Genomic DNA, 23,910 nt, shown 5'->3' with positions numbered 1-23,910 from the left:
GTTTTCATGAGGGCTGGTGTATTCCTAGGTGGCTGTTACCCTGAAAGGGTAGCCCTGTGCTCTTTGTTTAAAGTATAGGGTAGATTTCCCAGAATACCCTCATTGGGCAGGTCCTGGGCTTTGACTTTCTTCTTTCTCCACACACTCAGGCCTCCTAAAGTAGAGCTAGCTCAGTTTCAAAGCTTTTTCTTTAGAATTAAACCAGCAAATGCCCTCAAATAGAAATACTGTTTTTTGAGTGCTGATCTTACCTTTCTGAATTCTTGTCTTATGGATTTTGGTGCAGTAATACCTTATTTCTCTTTTTCACAGTCAGTAATATAAATTTGGTTGATACTTAACAAAGTGTACATGAACTCTTGTGCCACAGTGGTTAGAGAATCCATATCCATATCTAGTTTTGCTCCTTGTGATTTTCACTTTTCATCTACTTCCTTCCTATATGTGGTCAGTATTGTCATTACACCTGGCTGTTAGTCATTTATGTTACTTCTTATTTTCTGTTTACTTTTAGTTAAAGATTAAATTGAAGTATTTCTTAAATTTTTTTTAAGGCAAGGAGAAAGAAAGCAAGTAACGTTGTATTATCAATGATTTTTTTTAACGTTTTCTGAATGCTTTTAAGGCTTTATTTTTTACTTTATTTATCTTTAAATTTATTCATTTATTTTTGGCTGCGCTGGGTCTTCGTTGCTGTGGGCTTTCTCTCTACTTGCCGTGAACAGGGGCTACTCTTGGTTGTGGTGTGCGGGCTTCTCATTGCGGTGGCTTCTCTTGTTGCAGAGCATGGGCTCTAGGCATGTGGGTTTCCGTAGTTGTGGCACACAGGCTCAGTAGTTGTGGCTCACAGGCTCTAGAGCGCAGGCTCAGTAGTTGTGGTACATGGGCTTAGTTGCTCCGCATCATGGGGGATCTTCCCGGACCAGGGATTGAACCCATGTCCCCTGCATTGGCAGGCGGATTCTTAACCACTGTGCCATCAGGGAAGTCCTATCAATGATTTCTTATTTCAAACGAGTCTAGAGATGGTTTGGCTTGGTTAGTCTTGTTCTTCCTCTTTACCTTGTCTGGGTCTCAAATTGCTAGGTACCTCTTTAGTTTTCAGTGCTAATGTTTATAAAGTTGCATCCTAAAAATGTTTCTAATAAATAGTTTTAAACAAGATCTGTTGCAATGTGTTTTTTTTTTTTTTTTTTTTTTTGCTAGGTCCCTCTTGATGGTAGGCTTCACTTGGTCCTAACTACTACTGTGTGTAATGGGATGGATTAGTTTAGAATCTGCTTCCTAGTATGTTAGCCATGTTTAAACACTTCTTAGGCTGTTCTTTTTGACGTTTTACAGTCCAGTTTCCCTTTTTCCCTGATCCAGAAAGAGACTTGGCTTTTTCTAGTCCCAAATTTACCTTGTTTAGACTTTAGTCATATTTTAAAAAAAAAATCATTCCTGGAGTATTTGATGACTTTGCCCTGCAGAAGCGTTGCCCTTCCCATCTCTCTGTTCTTTTTGGTTCATTTGAGGCTAGGCTTTGAGTTAGTGTGGCACCACAAAGTTTCTACTGTAGGGTCATTTGTCCTAGCACCTGCTTGCCTGCTGGTCAGCTTTTTTTGCCCTTAGAGACTTTCATGGGGAATCTTGTTTCATAATTTGGACTGCTCTTGCTTTCTACCCCAGGAACACTCCTTTGCAGGTTAGAGCAGTCTGAAGGATCTGGAGTACTAGTAAAAGCTCTTCTTCTCATTTGGTTGATTAGTTTTGCCTGTTTTCCAAGGTTCTCATGACTAAGTCAGGCTCTTTGCTTTCTTCCCACTTTTCATACACTAGTTTTGTAGAATCTTATCTTTACTGTTTAACAATAGAACATAGTTATACTGTATTAGCCATCAGATACAAGCAGTATCATTCCCCCCACAGATATACCTTGTGCTGAGGAATGTTCACAGTCAAATGCTCACAGTAAGAGAATTTTGGTTTTTTGTTTGTTTTTTTACTTTTTGGCTGCACCGTGCGGCATGTGGGATCTTAGTTCCCCAACAAGGGATCGAACCCTTCCCCCCTGCAGTGGAAGCAGGGAGTCTTAACTACTGGACTGCCAGGGAAGTCCCTGGTTCAGTTTTTGATAATTTTAGAAACCTAATTGGTAATTTCCTGTGCAATTTGGAATACAGAGCTAAGAATGGAATTTCGTTTTAGTCATATCTTACTCTTTTAACTTAACCTCCCTCTGCCCCCTTTTAACTGCATATACTGCAAAGTGTACTGGAATAGGAATAATCTAGCTTTGGTTCTGGTACCTTCTAAGAAGTTAATTAACTGTATGACTTGGAAGTCAGTTCAATTCTGGGTACTTGCAGTTTAAGAAAATTATTTTTGATGATCTGCACCAAAAGAGGGAGCCATATTTGAGAAAGGGGAAAGCAGAACTAAAAAATTCCATTTAGACATTAATCCTATCAAAGAACGAGTAGTGGCGTTAAAATACAAAACCCTCAGGAACAAAGGCTAGAAAAAAATCTTGCCAAAATCCTTTCCTTATTAACCCTTTCATTATGTGTATATAGACTTCTGGGAATTTGGATTGCAAATACCAGAGGAACAAGAAAAGCACTTTGTTCTGCCCGTTAAGTATACTGTGAGACAGTGGCAAGGAAGATAGAGGTGGAGTGTTTTTCTAAAAGTATTCTTTAAAAATGGGTGATGTCTGTTTCCTAATTCTAACTAGATGAGAGAGATAAAGAAAGAGGTTGGTCATCAAACTTCACTCTTTTTTTTTTTTAAACTGAAGTATAGTTGATTTACGATGTTGTGTTAGTCTCTGGTACAGCAAAGTGATTCAGTTATCTATCTATCTATCTATGTATATTTTTTTTCATATTCTTTTCCATCATGGTTTATTACAGGATATTGAATATAGTTGCCTATGCTATACAATAAGACCTTCTTTATCCATTCTATATATAATAGTTTGCATCTTTTAATCCCAGACTCCCAGTCCAACCGTCCCCTGCCTCCCCTCCCCCTTGGCAGCCACAAGTCTGTTCTCTATGTATGTGAGTCTGTTTCTTTTTCGTAGGTAAGTTTATTTGTGCCATATTTTATTATTTATTTATTTATTTATTTATTTATTTATTTGTCGGTACGCGGGCCTCTCACTGTTGTGGCCTCTCCCGTCGAGGAGCACAGGCTCCGGACGCGCAGGCTCAGTGGCCATGGCTCACGTGCCTAGCCACTCCGCGGCATGTGGGATCTTCCCGGACCAGGGCACGAACCCGTGTCCCCTGCATCGGCAGGCAGACTCTCCACCACTGTGCCACCAGGGAAGCCCTATTTGTAGACTTTTAAATGATGGCCACTCTGACTGGTGTGAGTGGTACCTCACTGTAGTTTGGATTTGCATTTCTCTAATAGTTAGCGTTGTTGAGCATCTTTTCATATGCCTGTTTGCCATCTATATGTCTTTGGAGGAATGTCTGTTTAGGTCTTCTGCCCATTTTTTGATTGGGTTGTTTGTTTTTTTGTTATTGAGTTGTATGAGCTATTTATATATTTTGGCAATTAAGTCTTTGTCAGTTGGATTGTTTGCAAATATTTCTCCCAGTCCATAGGTTGTCTTTAAGTTTTATTTATGGTTTCCTTTGCTGAACTTCACTCTTTTTAGAATTGTAGTCAATATACATGACATAAAATTTACCATTCTAAGCATTTTTGAGTGTACAGTGCATTCACTGTGTTGTACAACCATTACCACCATCCCTCTCAAAACTTTTTCATCTTGCAAAAATGAAACTGTACTCATTAAACAATAAATCCACGTTTATGCCTCCCCTTAGTCCCTGGCAACCACCATTCTACTTCGTTTCCATGAATTTGACTACTCTAGAAATGTCATATAAGTGGACTCATATGGTGTTTGTCTTTTTGTGACTGGCTTATTTTACTTAGCGTAATATTCTCAAGGTTCATCCGTGTTGCAGCATGTGTCGGAATTTCCTTTCTTTTCAAGGCTGAATAATATTATATGTACCACATTTTATTTATCCATGTATCTGTCAGTGGTCACTTGGGTTGCTTCTGTGTTTTGGCTACTTTGAGTAATGCTACTATGAACATGAGTGTACAGATATCTGTTCGAGTCCCTGCGTTCAGTTATTTTGGGTGTATATGCAGATGTGGAATGATTGGATTTTATTAAACTCACTCTTTTGTTGAAGCTTGACCTCCTTTCATCCCGTATCGTTGACAAAGCGCAGTCAGAAAATGGTGATTGTTTTTCTTTTAGTCCACATTTAGCAAAAGCCCTAGAAGTCTTGAGAATTTTGTTAGCATCTGCACAACTAGTAATACTACTCAAATGGCAGTTATTTTTGCAAACGGTATTATTGGCCCAGGATGTTGACAAAGTAAGTAACTTGGTGAGTTACGTAGCATTGTTGAGCATCTTTTCACATGACTATTGGCCATCTGTATGTCTTTGGAGAAATGTTTATTGAAACGCCTTTTATTTTAACCAAAGCATAGTTTAGTTTTAAAATGGTAACAGTAAGTGGCTATCCAAATTTGCTGTACTAGAATTTTTTTTTTTTTTTTTGCGGTACACAGGCCTCTCACTGTTGCGGCCTCTCCCATTGCGGAGCACAGGCTCCGGACGCGCAGGCTCAGCGGCCATGGCTCACGAGCCCAGCTGCTCCGTGGCATGTGGAATCTTCCCGGACTGGGGCACGAACCCGTGTCCCCTGCATCAGCAGGTGGACCCTCAACCACTGCGCCACCAGGGAATCCCTAGAATTTTATTTTAACCAGTATTACCTCAAGTATTAAGTCCTGTGAAGACTGTTAATGTTGCCTACATAAAGATAACAAGGTGATGGTATCTATTGTAATAGATGTGCCCCGCGTGACTGATAACTTTGCTTTTATAAAGAGTAAGTATGTGACTTTTATCACATAGTCTGCTGCCAGGGTTCATGTTGATTTAATTTCTGTTTTGTCTGTCTCCAGAGGAATACTAAGGATTAATTGTGGAATTAAAATGTAATCTGAAGGGCCAGCTAATCTCAGGAGATGGTGCCTCTAGTTCAGGATATATTCTGTTATATTAACTAACTTCAGCAGGCAGATTTAATGTTCAAATTTGGCAGAAGCTACTAGCATCAAACCAAAACTAACTTGTCCAATCTCCATTACATTAACAATTGACTAGCTAGGATCAAGACACAAAATGTTCCATCAGCTTCTAACGAAAAGCCGTTTGACCTGCTGTGTGATAATCTGGGTGAGATGAAGGAGAAGAAATATAATAGCTGTATTGAAATTTTAGTGCCCCAATTTTTCAGCAGTTGAGTTCAGCTAACTCTTACTGAGTTTGTACTATGTATAGGTGTTACAGAGGATTAAAAAAAAGTCAACCAGATGCACTGCATACTCTTGAGGCACTTATAATCAGGCAGGCATGGACCCATATGTCTATGGCATACAGCTGATGGTGGATATGGAGATGTGAAGGTATTACGAACCTAAAAGAAGGGAGCACAAGTACATATGTATATTCACTCCCCTCCATTAAAAACAATATGGAGATGTGAAGTTATTATGAGCCTAAAAGGAGAGAGCATAGTAATTAATTTCCTCGGGGGTCAGATTGTGGAAGGATGAGACTTTTTGTTTCATAGTAAGATCACTATAGCTAAACAACCTAAGAAAAATTCTGATAAAATATTATTATGAATAAGTCACAGAATGATAGTGTAGAATAGCTTGTTTTTTTTTTAAAATATTTATTTATTTATTTGCCTGCACCTGGTCTTAGTTGCAGCACATGGGGTCTTCATTGCCGCGTGCGGGATCTTTAGTTGCAGTGCGAGAACTCTTAGTTGTGGCATGTGGGATCTAGTTCCCTGACCAGGGATCGAACCCGGGCCCCCTGCATTGGGAGCGTGGAGTCTTAGCCACTGGATCACCAGGGAAGTCCCCTAGAATAGCTTGGTGTTTTTTTTTTTTTTTTAGAATAGCTTGGTTTTAAAGCTTACCAAAACTGCTTAGGGTCTAAGGCAGAGTTTTTTTTTAAGAATTAATTTTGATTAGGTGATATATTTACATAGTACCAAATGCAGAAGATCTCAAAGATACACAATGAAACATCTCTGCTATGCTTTTCCTTTTTTTTTTTTTTGGCCACACCATGCGGCATGTGGGATCTTAGTTTCCCTACCAGGGATCGAACCTGTGCCCCCTGCATTGAGAGCATGGAGTCTTGACCACTTGGCTGCCAGGGAAGTCCCTGCTACGCTTTTCCTATGTCTGTCTGGTTCCCTTCCCTGGAGACAGCTATTAGCAGTTTCTTGTATTTTATTTGTGTGTGTGTATATCATATATATCACACGTGACAATGTATACATTATATATGTGTGTGCGTGTGCAAATACATATGTATATTCACCCCTCCGTTTTTTAAAAATACAAAGACAAGTATGTTATATACATTATTATTGTGTATTTTCCTTTTCGTGTTTAAAATATTTTTTATATTAGAATAATAGAACTTGTTTTATATTAGTACACATAGAGCTTCCTTGGCTTTTTCCCCCCAAGGCTGTTTAATATTCCATTGTGCAGCTGAACCATAATTTAACCAATTTCCTGTGGACGGACGCTTAGATGGACAGCACTGTTTTATTGACATAAGCAGTGCTATAGTGAATAGCTTCGTAATACACAGTGTCATTTCACACATGTTTACTGGATAAATCCCTAGAAGTGGAATTGGTGGATCAAAGGATATGAGAGTTTGTAATTTTGGTAGTTACAGCCATACTCCTTTCCATAGAGAAGAGGAATATAGCTGTATTCCTCCATCAGTGAATGAGAACATTTGTTTCCCCATAGTTGAGTATGTTAAGGGAGTTAGTTAAGGGAGTCTGTGGACAGATGCTAGTGTTCCTGAACCTTGTAAAATGATAGGTAAAAATTTGTACGTATGTATTTATGGCTGTGTCTTTCCGGGGGGACAGGTCCACAGTTTTCACTACATTCTTAAAAAGTTCAGTGATTGAGAATAGGGTTAAAGGAGCTCCCTATGGCACAGTGGTTAAGAATCCACCTGCCAGTGCAAGGGACACGGGTTCGAGCCCTGGTCTGGGAAGATCCCACATGCCACGGAGCAACTAAGTCCATGCGCCACAACTACTGAGCCTGTGCTCTAGAGCCCACGAGCCACAACTACTGAAGCCCGCGTGCCACAACTACCTAAGCCTGTGCGCCTAGAGCCCATGCTCTGCAACGAAGAGTAGCCCTCACTCGCTGCAACTAGAGAAAGCCCGCGTGCAGCAACAAAGACCCAACACAGCCAAAATTAAAAAAATAAATAAAATTAAATCTTTTTTTAAAAATAGGGTTAAAAACCACTATCGGGCAGTTAGTTGTTTCAAATTAGAACATATCGCTTTGAATCATATTTCTCTTTTACAGAAGTATCTGAGCAGAAGCATGTAAGTAATTATTAGAGATGTTGTGTGGAAAGTTATTGTGTAGGAGAATGGACTAAATGTAATTCCCAATCTTTTATTATTCTTCCCTTCACTCCCTGGGAGGCCATGTTTTAAAAGGCCTGTTTTCTATTAAACTGAATATATTAAGCAATACCTTATTTCCCCAGTTTTATTAATTAGAGCTTTAGAGCAGTATGAGGTGAGTTTTACTACATAGAGTTAATCCTTTCATCTATACTGAGTTGATGAAATTTTAGCTAAAGTCAAGTCAGTTTATCATTTTAAATAGGCTGTGTAGGTGAAAAATAGTTCAGGACCCCCACTGTTATCTTTAGGACTTATTAGAGATCTAAGGAACAAATCTCTACACCAGATAATCTCCAAGGCCCGTTTGGGTTCTGTGTGTCAGCAGTACATATTCTGAGGTTTTTTGTTTTGTTTCTTTTTTTTGCGGTACGCGGGCCTCTCACCGTTGTGGCCTCTCCCGTTGCGGAGCACAGGCTCCGGACGCGCAGGCTCAGTGGCCATGGCTCACGGGCGCAGCCGCTCTGCGGCATGTGGGATCCTCCCGGACCCGGGCACAAACCCGCGTCCCCTGCATCGGCAGGCGGACTCCCAACCACTGCGCCACCAGGGAAGCCCAATTCTGAGGTTTTGATGAGGACCATATTAAGTTCTAATACAAGTACTATTACAAATAAACTCTCACCATAACAGATTCCATAGGGCTTTCATATTTTGGAATAATTTGGAATTAATCTGTAATTACAGTATGCATATTATTGAAAGTCACAATTCTGTTAAGTCCTGGAGAAAAAAACAGGAGCTATCTAAAATGAATTAGAAAGTTAAAAGATTTAATTTATTTAGAGCTAGTTGGTGGTGTTATGTAAAGCCCTCTCTTTTTTGATGCTATATTATTATTTGGTGGCTTGTTTTGAAAGGGGATTTTTCTAGGGATGATTTAGAATATTTCATGTGGGGAAAAGTGAGGTGAATCTGTATGCCATACTAGATACTGGAGCAAAAGTTAAAAGGTCTTGCCTGTTAATAGCACTCAATTAGGACAATTTTTAAAAAAATTGTTACATATTCTGGAATAGAACCTGAGGAGCTGTTTGTTATACAGAATTATTTGTTGTAGATAACTTATTTTATCTAGTTCTCCAAAGTTTTATTTATTTCTGAATAGAAATTTAGAACAAAATTTTTGTTATGGGCTATCCTTATAGAACTTTTTATAGTGACATTTGCTATAATGGGGATCTGCTTTTACTAACAAACCTTTGATTACAATGAATTTTTTTCTTTTTATTGGAGTATAGTTGATTTTCAGTGTTGTGTTTCATGAGTACAGCAAAGTGAATCAGTTATACATATACATATATCTACTCTTTTTTTAGATTCTTTTCCCATAGATTATTTGGAGGTTGGTTATGATAAGTTAAATGTGCATACCACTAAGAAAATAACAAAACAGAGATAATAGCTAATGATCTCTTAGTGGAGATAAAATGGAATACTTGAAAAAATATGTATCTCAGTTCTAAAGAAGGATGGGGAGGAGGAAAAGAAACAAAAGATAGGAAAAGAAAGTAACATAGTAGGTTTAAACACAGATAATTAATTTGTAAATGGTCTAGCACTCCAATTAAGAGTGTCAGGTTAGATCATTGTTATGCGATCCAACTATGTGCTGTCTACAAGAAACCCACCTTATTTTTAACCTGTATCTTTGTATTTAAAAGGATGGAAAAAGATACTGTATAAACACTAAGTATAAAAAGATTGGCGTGCCTATAGTTGTATTAGACAGAGGAGACTTGAGAACAAGGAAAATATTACAAGGGGTAATGAAGGGCATTTCATAATGAAAAAAGGATCAATCCATCGAGAAGACTCAGCAGTTGTAAATGTTATGCATCCAATAACAGAGCAAAGCAAAAACTGACAGTTGAAAGGAGCAGTAGACGAATCCACAGCTTTAGTTGGAAATTGCAGTATTCTCTCTCAATAACTGACAGAACAAGCAGGCAAAAAAATCAGCAAGGATATAAAAGATTTGGACAATACTGTCAGTGAACTGTACCTAATTGACATTTATAGAACACTATACCCACATGCTTTTCAGGCGCACGTGGAACATTTACCAAAATGGACTATATCCTGGGCTATAAAACTTGTTTCAACAAACTTAAAAGGATTAAAATTATATAGAGAGTATTCCGACTACAACAAAATTAAATAAGAAATCAAAAAGAAAAAGATACCTGGAAAATCTCCAAATATTGGCAAGTTAAATAACATACTTTTAAATAAACTTTAGATCAAAGAAGAATTCACAAGGGAAATTAGAAAATCTTTTGACCTGAGTGAAAATGAAACACAGTCTATCAAAATTTGTGGTATGCAGCTAAAGCAGTGCTTTAGAAGGAAACAGTTTCAAAAGAAACATCTAAAATCAATGACCCAAGCTTCCCCCTTAAGAAGTTAGAAAAAGAGCAAACTAAATAGGAGAGAAATAGAGTTGAAATAAATGAAATAGAAAGCAACTAGGAATAACCCTATATTAATTAAAGAAATTGGATTTGTAATTAAAAGCTTTTCCACAAAGAAAAGTCCAGGCCCCCATGGCTTTATTGGTGAATTCTATCAAACATTTAAAGAAGAAATAACAAATTTTTCACAAATTTCAGAAAACACTTATGAGACCAGCATTACCTTGATACCAAACCAGGTAAAGACATTATGAAAAAAGAAAACCATAGCTCAGTATCCCTCATGAATATATATGCAAAAATCATTAACAAAATATTAGTAAATTGAATCTAGCTCTCTGTGTATCCTATATGTATGATAACACATCATGACCAATTGGGTTTAATACCAATTGCAAGGTAGATTGAACATTAAAAGTCAATGTAATCTACCTTATTGATAAAATAAAGGTGAAAAGCTAAATGATCTTGTAATAGATGCATAAAAAGCACTTGAACAGAGTTCAGCACTAATTTGTGATAAAAGCTTTCAGCTGATTAGGAATAGAAATGAACTTCCTCAATCCAATAAAAGACATCTATTAAAAACCTGCAATGAACCTCATACTTAAATGGTGAAAGATTGAGTGCGTTCAACCTAATGTCCAGAACATGTCAAGGATATTTGTTCTCACAGCTTCAATTCAGCATGTTCTGAAGGTCCTAGCCAGATGCATTAAGGCAAGTAAAACGAATAAGCTTATAGATTGGAAAGGAAAAGTAAAACTATGTTTATTTTTTAGATGTCTTATATTGCTTTGGCCAGAAAGTTCCTTTGGTATTTAAGTAAAAATAAAAGACACATTTTTCATTTTCACGAAGAACTTTGTTGAACAGCGTATTCACTGTTTTGTTCTACTACCTTCTGCCATTTTTCAGGCAACTTCATAATTCCATCTTCCCAAAACTTTATCTTTTTGAGCAAAGAACTGTTCCATGTGCATTTTACAATCTTTCAGGGAATTGAAATTTTTTCCATTAAGAGAATTTTGTAAAGACTGAAATAAATGGAAATCCAAAGGTGCAATGTCTGGTGAATACGGCGGATGAATCAGAACCATCCAGCCAAGCTGTAACGGTTTTTGCCTGGTCATCAAAGAAACATGCAGTCTTGCCTTATCCTGATGGAAGATTATGCATTTTCTGTTGACTAATTCCAGACACTTTTCGTCGAGTGCTGTTTTCACTTGGTCTAATTGAGAGCAGTACTTGTTGGAATTAATCTTTTGGTTTTCCAGAAGGAGCTCATACACAACTCCCTTCCAATCCCACTATATACACAACATCACATTCTTTGGATGAAGACCTGTCTTTGGTGTGGTTGGTGATGGTTCATTTCGCCTGCCCCACGATATCTTCTGTTCCACATTATTGTACAGTATCCAGTTTTCATTGCCTGTCACAATTTGTTTTAAAAGCGGAACCTTTTTGTTACGTTTAATTAGAGAATTGCATTCAGAAATATAGTCGAGAGTTTTTTTCGCTTAGCTTATGTGGAACCCAAACATCAAAGTGAGTAACATAACCAGGCTGGTGCAAATGATTTTCAGTGCTTGATTTGGATATTTTGAGTATGTCGGCTATCTCCCGCGTGGTAAAACGCTGATTGTTCTCAATTAATGTCTTGATTTGATCGCTATCAACTTCAACTGGTGTACCCAACCGTGGAGCATCGTCCAGCGAGAAATCTCCAGCATAAAACTTCACAAACCACTTTTGACACGTTTGATCAGTCACAGCACCTTCTCCATACACTGCACAAAAATTTTTTTTGTGTTTCAGTTGCATTTTTACCTTTCTTGAAATAATAAAGCATAATATGCTGAAAATGTTGCTTTTTTCCCTTCCATCTTCAATATTAAAACGGCTGCACAAAAATTCACCAATTTTGATGTTTTTTAAAAATGCACACTGATATGACAGCTGTCACAATACAGTCTAACAAAATTGTTTCGAATGAAGTTAAAGGCAACTAAGTGCCACTAGAGCCATCTTAGGGAAAAAGTCGAACGAACTTTTTGGCCAGCCCAATAGATGACATGATTATGCATGTAGAAAGTTCTGAGTAATTGGTGTAAAAAAAAAGCTAGTAGAATTTAAGTTTAGCTAGGCTACAAGTTCAATTTCTGAAATACATCAATTGTATTTATGTAAACTTGCAATGTACAATTGGCAATTGAAATTTGTAAAGCAATACAATTTACAATAGCATCAAATAGTGTAAATATAAAAACATTCCCCAAGAACAGAAGGGTGAGAATATTTCTTAGAGTTCCTTGTAATAGAAGTTTCTTTGTATTCCCACTTCATTAATGAGGACATTGAGGTACAAAGGATTAAAGAACATCATTTGTTTATGAGCACACCTTCGTTAAATACCTGTTATGTAATAGATACTGTGCTAGGGACATAGTATGTAGTAGTGAGTAGATTATCCCTTCACTCATGGAGTTTATAATCTAGTGGAGGTTGCAGGGAGAAATAGATTGAGGGTGCTGCATTCCCAGCCTTGGTTTAGCATTTTTTATTTAGATCAGTGGTTCAAAGCCATTACCTTTTAGTTAGATTTTAAATATTGTGACTTGTGGAATAATCTGGCCTCTATGCAGGCAAACTATTTTATTCTAATATATGCCTGACAGTTTATAGAGTGCTTAAAACTGGTTGGCTTGGTTGTTTAAAGTTTCATGTTAAGGATGGTCCATGAGTATCTTCCCGTACTCCCATTGAGCACTACTTTTATTTCAGGCAGTATTTTACCCACCTCCCCAATATATAGTATTATTTAATTCTTGCAATATCCCTAAGGTGGGTGGTTTTTCCTTTTTTATCACAGATGAGAAGACCAGAGTTCATAGAGCTTAAGTGATTTGCCTAGTTTCATTCAGTGGTTCAGTGATTCAGTCCCACACCTACCTGACTTTAAACTGTCGGTACCAGCTATTCTCATTTTTCTATTGGTCACAACCCTGGACCATCCCATTCTTGCCCATTCAGGAAATGCGAGTAAGTGAGATTAATTTTTATAGTGCTAAGTTTGAATCTTCCTTTTTTTTTTTTTAGAGAAAAACTTTTATTTATTTATTTATTTTGGCTGTGTTGGGCCTTCGTTGCTGCGCTCGGACTTTCTCTAGTTGCGGTGAGTGGGGGCTGCTCTTCATTGTGGTGCACGGGCTTCTCGTTGTGGTGGCTTCTCTTGTTGTGGAGCATGGGCTCTAGGTGGATGGGCTTCAGTAGTTGTGGCACGTGGACTCAGTAGTTGTGGTGCACGGGCTCTAGAACCCAGGCTCAGTAGTTGTGGCGCACGGGCTTAGTTGCTTCGCTGCATGTGGGATCTTCCCGGACCAGGGCTCGAACCCGAGTCCCCTGCATTGGCAGGTGGATTCTTAACCACTGTGCCACCAGGGAAGCCCTGCAGTAGGAGTTTTGTTATACTGTTTCCTGTAGGAGAGGGCAGTGGGTTTGTTTCTTACAGATTAATTAATGATCTCTTCGGAACAGTAAAAACCAGGAACCTTAAACTTACTGATCATCAAACTTTCTTTAGGGTTATGTATCCCTTGGATATTTTAATTCTGATTATGATTTTCTTTCTTATGAAAGATTATGCTGATCTTTTAATTTTTGTTCTTATGACCATTTCTTCTGTGTTATCTTTACTGTGAACGTGCCCCATGATTTTGTACATAGCTTCCCTTTTCTATCTGTAAATATTAAATTTGTAGTTTTTAATCAATAAAGGAGAGGTTTTTTTTGTTTTTCAGCATAAGGAGTAAGGTTAAAGGCTAAATTGTAAGCTTTATGATAAGCTATAAAGTCCATATGACTTGCTTTTATGTGAATTGAAGTCATACTCCTTTCCCTTAGGATTCGTTTTTTTAAATGATTAATTTTCAGTTGTATAAGGAATGCATGCATACTTTTATCATAATGAGAACTGTAATTGTTCAGAAAACTTTGGTGTGTATCCACCTAGATTTTTAAAACACTGTACTTACCCACTTGCACACATATTTACCCGTAGGAAACATACAGTACTGATTTCTCTGTGACTTTTACAAACATTATTATTATTATTGTTCTGAACTTACTTTTCACACAGCAGATGATTTTGAGATCTACCATAAAGAAGTTGTTAAATGTAGACCTAGTTTGGATCACTGTTTAAATAATCATCCCGTAAACACATTTGTAGAATGGTGTTTTGTCACTTACTTAAAGAAATATTAGATAAGGGATTAGAAAATTAGAAGGAGAAAACGTAGCCTGATCCTTTCCATAGATGATCAGGAAGCTCTGGAGGGCAGGATTATGTTTGATGCTCTTCTGTATCCACCACAGTAGCAGTACAGTCCCATGGTTGTAAGTCCTTCCTGTATTGAGCAAGAGTGCACTGATTTTTTATTTTTTTAATTTTTAAAAATTTTTGGCTGTGTTGGGTCTTTGTTGCTGCGCAGGCTTTTTCTAGTTGCGGCGAGTGAGGGCTACTCTTCCTTGCGGTGCGTGGGCTTCTCATTGCGGTGGCTTCTCTTGTTGCGGAGCACTGGCTCTAGGTGTGCGGGCTTCAGTAATTGTGGCTCGCGGGCTCTAGAGCACAGGCTCAGTAGTTGTGGCGCACGGGCTTAGTTGCTCCGTGGCATGTGGGATCTTCCCGGACCAGGGCTCGAACCCGTGTTCCCTGCATTGGCAGGCGCATTCTTAACCACTGCACCACCAGGGAAGCCCGAGTGCACTGATTTTTAAGTTTTATTAAGATGTAATTCACACAACATACAGTTTACTCAATTAAGGTATACAATTCAATGGCTCCAAGTGTATTTATAGAAATGTGAAACCATTACCAGAATCAATTTTGGAACATTTTCCTCACCTCAAAAACCAAAACCAAAACCACAAAACCTTACCCCTTAGCTTTCACCCTCAAAATCCCTCTCTCTCTCAGCTCTAGGCAACCATTAGTCTACTTTTTGTCTCGATAGATTTTGCCTGTTCTGAAAATTTAATATAAATGGAATCATACAATATGTGGTCCTTTGTGATTGGCTTCTTTCACTTAGCATCACATTTATAAGGTTTGTTCCTGTATCAGAACTTCATTTCTTTTTATTGCCAAATAATATTCCATTGTATGGATAGACCTCATTTTGTTTATTCATTCTTTCAGTTGATGGACGTTTGGGTTGTTTCCATTTTTTGGCTATTATGAATAATGTGCCATGAACATTCATGTACATGTTTTTGTGTGCACATATGTTTTCATTTCTCTTGGGTGTATTCCTAGGAGTGGAATTGCTGGGTCTTATGGTTAAGAGATAGTCCATTAAGGGATGAACATAATATAAAACTAAGGATCTGTCTATTTTTTTTAAGTCATTAGTTTAACCCTTTGAGGGACTGCCAGACTGTTTCTCAAAGTGGCTGTGCCGTTTACCTCTCCACCAGCAGTATATGAGGGTTAAACTTTCTCCATATCCTTGCCAATGTCTGTCGTATTATCTGTCTTGTTGGTTATATGTGCCAGATCTTGAGTAAATATATAGACTTCCATAGGCAGGTTTGTCCAGGAGAAAAAACAAAGGGTTTCTTATTCTTATTGTTGGACTTGCTTGTCTGGTATTGGATGTTAATAAATTACATGGTTAGGATTTTGCCATTTATTTAGGACTGAAATACTACTAAAAATCATTAATATTAGTTAAGGATTTTCTTGACAATATACTGTAATATTTTGTTTGCTTGCCAAAACACAAAGTCATTCATTTAAAATCACCCCACTGATTTGACTCTGCTATGGGGTGAAAAGGTGGTGCTAACTAATGACTAAAAAAAGTACAGAGACCCCTAGTTTTAACCCATTAGGTCTAGTCTTTAATGGAGTATCTTTTTTTTTTTTTTTTAATGGAATATCTTTTAACTACCTCAGGTAGTTTGACCCTGTTGTCAGCTGTGCTCCTTTATACTTAAGTTTAACTTTTGTCTGCTGTTCTCAATCCCTTTTAAGATGCCAATTTAGTTCAAGGAGGAAATGAAGACTTTAGAAACTAAACAAATGTTGACATTTAAATTTTTACAAGAGTGAAAGATTAACCTTTGGCCTCCACTTCTACAAGGTTTCCTTAGTTCATATAGGCTTCATTCATGTGCTAAAGGTTGGTTGTCAACATTCGTATTTTGACCTCAGTTTTCATAAGTTTATAACTTGTCCACAAGGTTTTCTTTAGGCTTGTTACTGAAGTATTTTTAACCCCCCAAAAGTGCATTTAAGTATATTAAAAGTGTGTTTTATTTTGTTTTGGGGAGCCCTGCTTTTTTTTAAAACGAGAAACTTGACTCTTGTCTATTTTTTAAACTGTCCATTTGGTGTTTTACTTAAAAAAAAAATCATTAGCAGGAGACAGGGTAATCAGCTTAAATGTTAGCGTAGAAAATAGGGCTTTTACTGAGGAGTCTTAACTTATTATCATACTTTGTTTAAAAAAATTTTTTTTCTTTTATCTTTATTTAAAAAAATAAACTGTTGTGTTAAAGGCTGACTTTCAACAGATTGAAGATTAGGAATGAATCAATCTAGAGTTGGAAAATTAGAAAACAAAGAGGAAAATGGAGGAAGTAAATGGAATATAACAAAATTGAGGACTTAGAGAAAAAACGAAATGGATGCTGTTAGTTATGTGATTAATATGAAAATCTCAGTGAATTAGATAATTTCACTCAAAGATAGTAGGAATTAATGTTGACAAAAATAAGATGTAAAATCAGAATAGACTCCTATAACCAAGAAAAAATCAAGATTTTAAAGTTATTTCCTCCTCCTCCTCTTCCTCCTACTCCTTTGAAGCAGTGCAAAAAAATTCACTCCCTGGTTACTGGTGATCTCTCCTAACCTTTCAAGAAGTAGATAATTCTCATGTTAAATAATAACATAGGGATAATGAACTCTGATAGCAAAACCTGACAGATATGAGGAAGTAAAAGTATAACCTAATTTCATTTATGAATATATAGATGTTTAAATTCAAGTAAAAACAAGTAAATTCAAGTAAAAACACTTGCGAATGGCTAATTATTTTGTTTCAGGGAGTTTATCCGAAGAATGTTGGACAAGTTCAGTATTTTAAAAATGTATTAATAGGACTTCCCTGGTGGCGTAGTGGTTAAGAATCCGCCTGTCAATGTAGGGGATACGGGTTCAAGCCCTGGTCTGGGAGGATCCCACATGCCGTGGAGCAACTAAGCCCGTGTGCCACAACTACTGAGCCTGCGCTCTAGAGCCCGTGAGCCACAACTACTGAAGCCCGCGTTTCTAGAGCCCGTGCTCCACAACAAGAGAAGCCACCACAATGGGAAGCCTATGGACCGCAACAGAGAGTAGTCCCCGCTCGCCGCAACTAGAGAAAGCCCGCGTGCAGCAACGAAGACCCAATGCAACCTAAATAAATAAATAAATTTATTAAAAAATATATATGTAGCACTCACTTAAAAAATGTATTAATATATGTAGAGATGACTCTATATTAATATATCTAGAGTATAGTGCTACTGAATGGCTAGTAGCACGTATTTTGAAGCCAGGTAGCTTAGGTCTAGATCCTGGCTCTGCTTCTTGCCAGCTGTGTGACGTTGGGGAGTTCACTAAACTTCTCTTGTAGTTTCCTCATCTAATAATGAGACTACTGATAGCTATCATATAAGGTTGTCATTAGTTTGCTAGGGCTGCCATAACATAGACCGGGCGGCTTAAACAATGGAAATTTACTTTCTCACAGTTCTGGAGGCTGGAAGTTCAAGATCAGCATGTCAGTAGGATTGATTGCTTTTGAGGCTTTCTCTCCTTGGCTTGCAGATGACCACCTTCTCGCTGTGTCCTCATATGGTCTTTCTTCTGTGTGTGTGCATGTCTGGTGCCTCTGTGTCCTAATTTCCACTTTGTATAAGGACATCAGTCGTATTGGATTAGGGTCCACCCTAATGACACATTTTAGCTTAGTTACCTCTTCAAAGGCCCTGTCTCCAAATACATTCTGAGGTTTTGGGGGTTAGGACTTCAACATATAAATTTGAGGAAGACACAGTTGAGCCCATTACAGGTTGTTAGGAGGATTAAATATGCTAATATAGAATACCTGACTGTGTAGCAAGCACTGCCTAAGTATTGTTTACCATTATCATTTCTCAACTATAGCAAGTAGTTATACCCCTTCTGTCCCAATGTAAGCACCTCATGTAATTATAGTACAATATTAAAATCAGGAAGTTGACATTGGTGAAATCCACAGAACTCATTCAGGTTTCATGTGTACGCACATCATTTGTGTGTGTGTGCGTACATGTACTTCTGTGAAATTTTATCACTTGTGTAGCTTATTGTATCCACCACCACAATCAAGATGCAGAACTGCTTCGACAAGACTCTCTCCTGCTACTCCTTTGACAATGTTGATTCTTCCAATCTAAGAACATGCTGTATCCTTCGTCTGTATGTCTGTCTTCATGCCAGTGCCATACTGTTTTGATTACTGTAGCTTTGTAATAAGTGGAAGTGGGAGACCTCCAACTCTAACTTTTACAAGATTATTTTGGCTCTTTGCAGTCTTATTACAGTTTTTAATGGTAAAGCACTAGAGGAGTCACCTTGAAAAAAGAAGAACAAAGCAGTGTTCTTTATGGTGATTATTTATGTTTTATTCAAAGCAGTAAAATATGAAACAATAAGAGATATAAATTATGGAAAGGAATGTATAAGCTTATTATTTATAAATGCTATGATTTATATCTAGACAACAAACTCAAGAGGAACAAACTGCGAGATGATTAGAAAGAATAACAGTTCAGTAAAGTGACTGGCTAAATGAAGTATATGAAAATTATATAATTCCTGAATGTCAGCAGTATCAGAAAAATAGGAAAAATTGAATCCCAGTTATTTTAACTTGGGAGATGAAGACGAAGATGTCACAGTGGTGAATGGGAGTTAAACTTTGGTAACCCATAAGCTTTTATGCTTTTGGGGTTAATTTCCCCCTGGGGGTAGTAATTGAGGCCAAAGGCTTGAACTGGAACTGTATAAGGCTGGGAATTGGGAAGGGGCAAACCTGTCTATGAATTAAGACTAGTAAAACTGCCCACCAGTCCAGGCCGTAGGATGGAAGTGAGCTGCCTAACTTTGGATTGTGGCTGTTAAAAGCCACAAGAAATGGAAACTACAATTTTGTGCGGAAATCCTGGGCAGGAAAGCTAATGTATAAATATGTTTGGAACTGATGAATGTTGTAGGGCACTGGCAGAGGTGACCATTAAACTTCTCTTGGGACTGACTGCTCCTTAACCCCTGAAATGTGGAGAACTCCCCCAAAGCTGAATATGAACTCATACAAAACTTATAAAGCACCTTAGTAAAAAGATGCAACAAGTAGGAAAATTTACAATTGAAGGACTGATAATAATAGACCGGAACTTAATTATCTAGTATAGTCCATATTCAGTTTCTGCCTTTTTCCCAATAATGTCCTTTATTGGTTTTGCTTTATTTTGCTATCCAGAGTCAAATCAAGGATCATACATTGAATTTAGTCATGCCTTTTTATCCTCATCTAATTTAGCTCAGGTTTTTTCTGCCTTTTTTGTTTTTTAATGATAGTGACATTTTTGAAAGATAACATTGTTTGCCTAAAAGCCTTTGGTTAGCTCCCTTACTAGACAGTAAGCTGTTTTAGAACAGGGAATGTATGTCATTTATCCCTGCTAATTAAATTTAATGATTTTATAATAATTTGGGATGCTGTGCATCAGAAAAGGATGGTGAAAGGTAGGATTAAGTGATTCTTAATCCTTTTTTTCTTTTCGTTAGACACACATACCCAAGGAACCACAAGGATCCTTGCTTGTGCCTCTTGCATCGATATTTCAAACACTACAATGTACACCACTGTTACGCACACTTTACAGTTTATGTCATTATCAGTAATTGCTAATAAAAAAATAGTTTCTTCAGTTCTCTCTTGCCACAACTACTGAAGCCTGTGCACCTGGAGCCTGTGCTGCGCAACGGGAGAAGCCACCGCAGTGAGGAGCCCGTGTACCGCGGTGGGGAGTAGCCACTGCTCGCCGCAAATAGAGAAAAACCCACACACAGCAGCAAAGACCCAACGCAGCCAAAAATAAATGAAATAAAATAAATTTATATATAAAAAAAAGGAAAAGGCAAGTGTGATGAATGAAGCCCGCCATTTCCTTTTGAAAATGAGGGATAGGGCTTCCCTGGTGGCGCAGTGGTTAAGAATCCGCCTGCCGATGCAGGGGACACGGGTTCAAGCCCTGGTCCGGGAAGATCCCACATGCCGCGGAGCAACTAAGTCCGTGCGCCACAACTGCTGAGCCTGCACCCTAGAGTCTGTGAACCACAACTACTGAGCCTGTGTGCCACAACTACTGAAGCCCACATACCTAGAGCCCGTGCTCCGCTGCAATGAGAAGCCTGCGCACTGCAACTAGAGAAAGCCCCGCACAGCAACGAAGACCCAACGCAGCCAAAAATAAATAAATTAATTTATAAAAAAGAAAATGAGGGCTAGTTGGTGAGTAAAGCGGATAGTTAAAATATAGTGTACGGGGCTTCCCTGGTGGCGCAGTGGTTGAGAGTCCGCCTGCCGATGCAGGGGACATGGGTTCGTGCCCCAGTCCGGGAAGATCCCACATGCCGCGGAGCGGCTGGGCCCGTGAGCCATGGCCGCTGAGCCTGCGCGTCCGGAGCTCCGCGGCGGGGGAAGGCCACAACACTGAGAGGCCCGCGTACCACACACAAAAAAATAAAAAATAAATAAAATATAGTGTACGTTTTTATTATTATCCAAGGGGAGGGGAAATACTTCATGATGGTTACAATAAAGATAATTCACAAACGGAATATTTTAAGAATTTAGGCATAGAAAGATTCAATTTAAATTATTCTAGAATTCTTATGTGAATAAAGCTCTTTTTTTTTTCAATTAAAATATCATGGAACTCTTATTATATCTTTAAAGGAATAAGTCCTTTGTTGATTTATGTCACTGGGAATACATGATTTGATTTTATTTCTTATCCCTAGTTTCACTTTATTTTTTTTATTTGCAGTTTCACAAGTATCTGTGAAGCCTTCTGGTATATTGTGTTGATTACAGTTTAAAAATAGTGCTTTAAGGACACAGTGAAAAGGAAACTAAATACACCCTTAAAGGAATGTAAATTATTTCTGACGCTAAGCCTAGTAATTGTTGTTTTTTTAACAACCTTATTGAGATATAATTCATATTCCATACAATTCACCCATTTAAATTACACAATTCATTGGTTTTTAGTATATTCACAGATACGTACAACCATCAACACAGTTTTAGAATATTTTTATCCCCTCCAAAAGAAACCCCATACCCTTTAGCTATCACCCCCATGTTCTCCAACTCCTCCCCTAAGCAACTACTGTTTACTTTCTGTTTGTCTTAGATTTCCCTATTCTGGATTTTCACATGAGTAGAGTCATTTGATATGTGATCTGTTGTGACTGGCTTCTTTTACTCAGCAAAATGTTTTCAAGGTTTGTTTATATTGTAGCATATATCATTTCTTGATTCCTTTTTATGGTCAAGTAATATTCCATTGTATGAATGTACCATATTTTGTGTATCCATTTATTAGTTGATAGATATCTGGATTGTTTCCACCTTTTGGCTTTTGTGAGTAATGCTGCTGTAAAGATTTGTGTCCAGGTTTGTGTGTGTACATGTTTTTATTTCTTTTCAGTATGTACCTAGGAGTAGCATTCCAGGTCATATGTAACTGTGTTTAATTGTTTGAGGAACTGAACTGACAGTTTTTGAAAGCACCTGCACTATTTTACATTCCTACCAGCAGTGTGTGAGGTGTGAGGGTTCCAGTTTCTCCACATTCTTGCCAGCACTTCTTGTTGTCTTTTTTGAATCTAGCCATCCTAGTAAGTGTGAAGTGGTACCCCATTTTGGTTTTGATTTGTGTTTCCCCATTGGCTAATGATGTTGAGCTTCTATTCATGTGCTTATTGGCCATTTGTGTCTCATCTTTGGAGAAATGTCTGTTTAGACCTTTTGCCCAGTTTAAATTGGGTTATCTGTGTTTATTTCTGAATTGTAAGAGGTCTTTATACAGCATACAAGTACCTTATCAGATGTGTGATTTGCAAATATCTTCTTTTGTGGGTTTTCTTCGTTGATAGTGTCTTTTCAACCGTAAACGTTTTTAATTTTGAAAAAGTCCAGTTTATCTTTTTTTTACTTTTGTTGTTGACACTTTTAGTGTCATATCTAAGAATTCTTTGCCCAGTTTGAGGTCATGAAGATTTACCCCTATTTTTTTTTTTTTAAAGGGAACTTTTTGGTTGCATTGGATCTTCATTGTTGCGTGGGCTTTCTTTAGTGTGGTGAGTGGGGGCTACTCTTCGTTGCGGTGCATGGGCTTCTCATTGCAGTGGATTCTCTTGTTGCGGAGCACGGGCTCTAGGCGTGCGGGCTTCAGTAGTTGTGGCACGCAGGCTCAGTAGTTGTGGCGCACGGGCTTAGTTGCTCTGCGACATGTGGGATCTTCCCGGACCAGGGCTTGAACCCGTGTCTCCTGCGTTGGCAGGTGGATTCTTAACCACTGCGCCACCAGGGAAGTCCCTTTTCCTCTACTTCTTTAGTTACTGTTTCCTTTGGTTCCATGAACACATTTAGGATGGCTATTTTGAAATATTTTTCTGTTAAATCCAGCATCTGGTCATTCTCACCAGCAGTTTCTTTTGCCTGCTTTTTTTTTTCTTTTCCTGGTATATGGGTCGTACTTGTTTGTTTCTTTGCATGCCTCATGATTTTTTGTTGGAAATTGGTCATTTTAGATTATACATTGTAGCACCTCTGGGTACTGATTTCTCATCCTGTTCTTTGGGGCCTTGATATTGTTATTTGTTTGTTTATTTGTTCAGTGACGGCTGGATTATTTTAGTGAAGTCTGTTCTACCACCCATCCCCCCAGAGCTAAGCCTCATGGTATTCCTCAGGGAGGCTTGGCTTTAGGTAAGCCTGCAGGTACCCTGTGGTGACAGGTACTCAGTAGGACTCTTCCTGACCAACCCAGCTGTTAAACTACACTAGTTGTCCAGATTGCTCTCTTGTTTTCAACAGTGCCCTGAGGCATACATTCCTCTACAAACTACAAACTAATCCAATCAAATTGGGGCTCCTTGGAAGGAAAAGTTTCTGAGGTCAATGTTTGCTATTTGCTCTGACCCCAGGGAGGTCTCCTCCCTGGTGTCTTATTCCTTGATTCTCTCCTGCAAACTAGCTGACCTACAGTCTAGACTGTGTCTTCATTACACGAATCTCTTTCCGCTTGCCTTTTACCAAAACCTCCCTTAGATTTAAACTTGTCCACACTCTGTTGGGAATGAAGTCAGGTCCTTTGGGAAAAGATTTGGTACTACATGTTCCAGCTTTTTCCCCCTGGCAAAATATCCAAGCCAGGGTTCTGGAGCTGGGGGTGGGGACAGTGAGTAATACTTTTCTGTGAGTGACATTCAGGCTGTAGGAACTGAGTGCCAGGAGGTAGAATGTGGAGATGCGGCACCACAGCAGCTTGTCTCTCCTGGTGTTGAACCACTGTCTCACGAGCTGAGCGAGAGGGCTGTTGGGGTCCCAGTATTCTCAGTTGACCATGCCTAAGGCAGAGCCTCTGTTCCACAAGTCGGTGTTGGGCAGAAGGGAGCCTCCTGTCTTTGATGTACTTGCCTGGGACTTAGCCTCAGTAATGGGAGCTGGGGACGGGTTAAGAAGTCCGAAGTCCTGCTCCTCCCAGGAAGAAAGCCCTTGGACTGAGAGCTGGGGGAAGAGGGGACCTGGGGCTCTTGG

General features: G+C 38.4%; 1 protein-coding gene across 2 annotated transcripts in view; it reads left to right on the top strand.

Moving 5' to 3' along the window:
* The window catches only part of TLK2 (tousled like kinase 2), a 105,529-nt gene that overhangs the window by 12,383 nt on the left and 69,236 nt on the right, over window positions 1–23,910 (top strand). The window lies entirely within an intron of this gene.

The sequence above is a fragment of the Neophocaena asiaeorientalis genome, unplaced genomic scaffold (genome assembly GCF_003031525.2).
Source record: "Neophocaena asiaeorientalis asiaeorientalis breed wild unplaced genomic scaffold, Neophocaena_asiaeorientalis_V1.1 scaffold30, whole genome shotgun sequence".
NCBI classification, from domain to species: Eukaryota; Metazoa; Chordata; class Mammalia; order Artiodactyla; family Phocoenidae; genus Neophocaena; species Neophocaena asiaeorientalis.
This window is presented reverse-complemented; position numbering and strand designations above follow the sequence as displayed.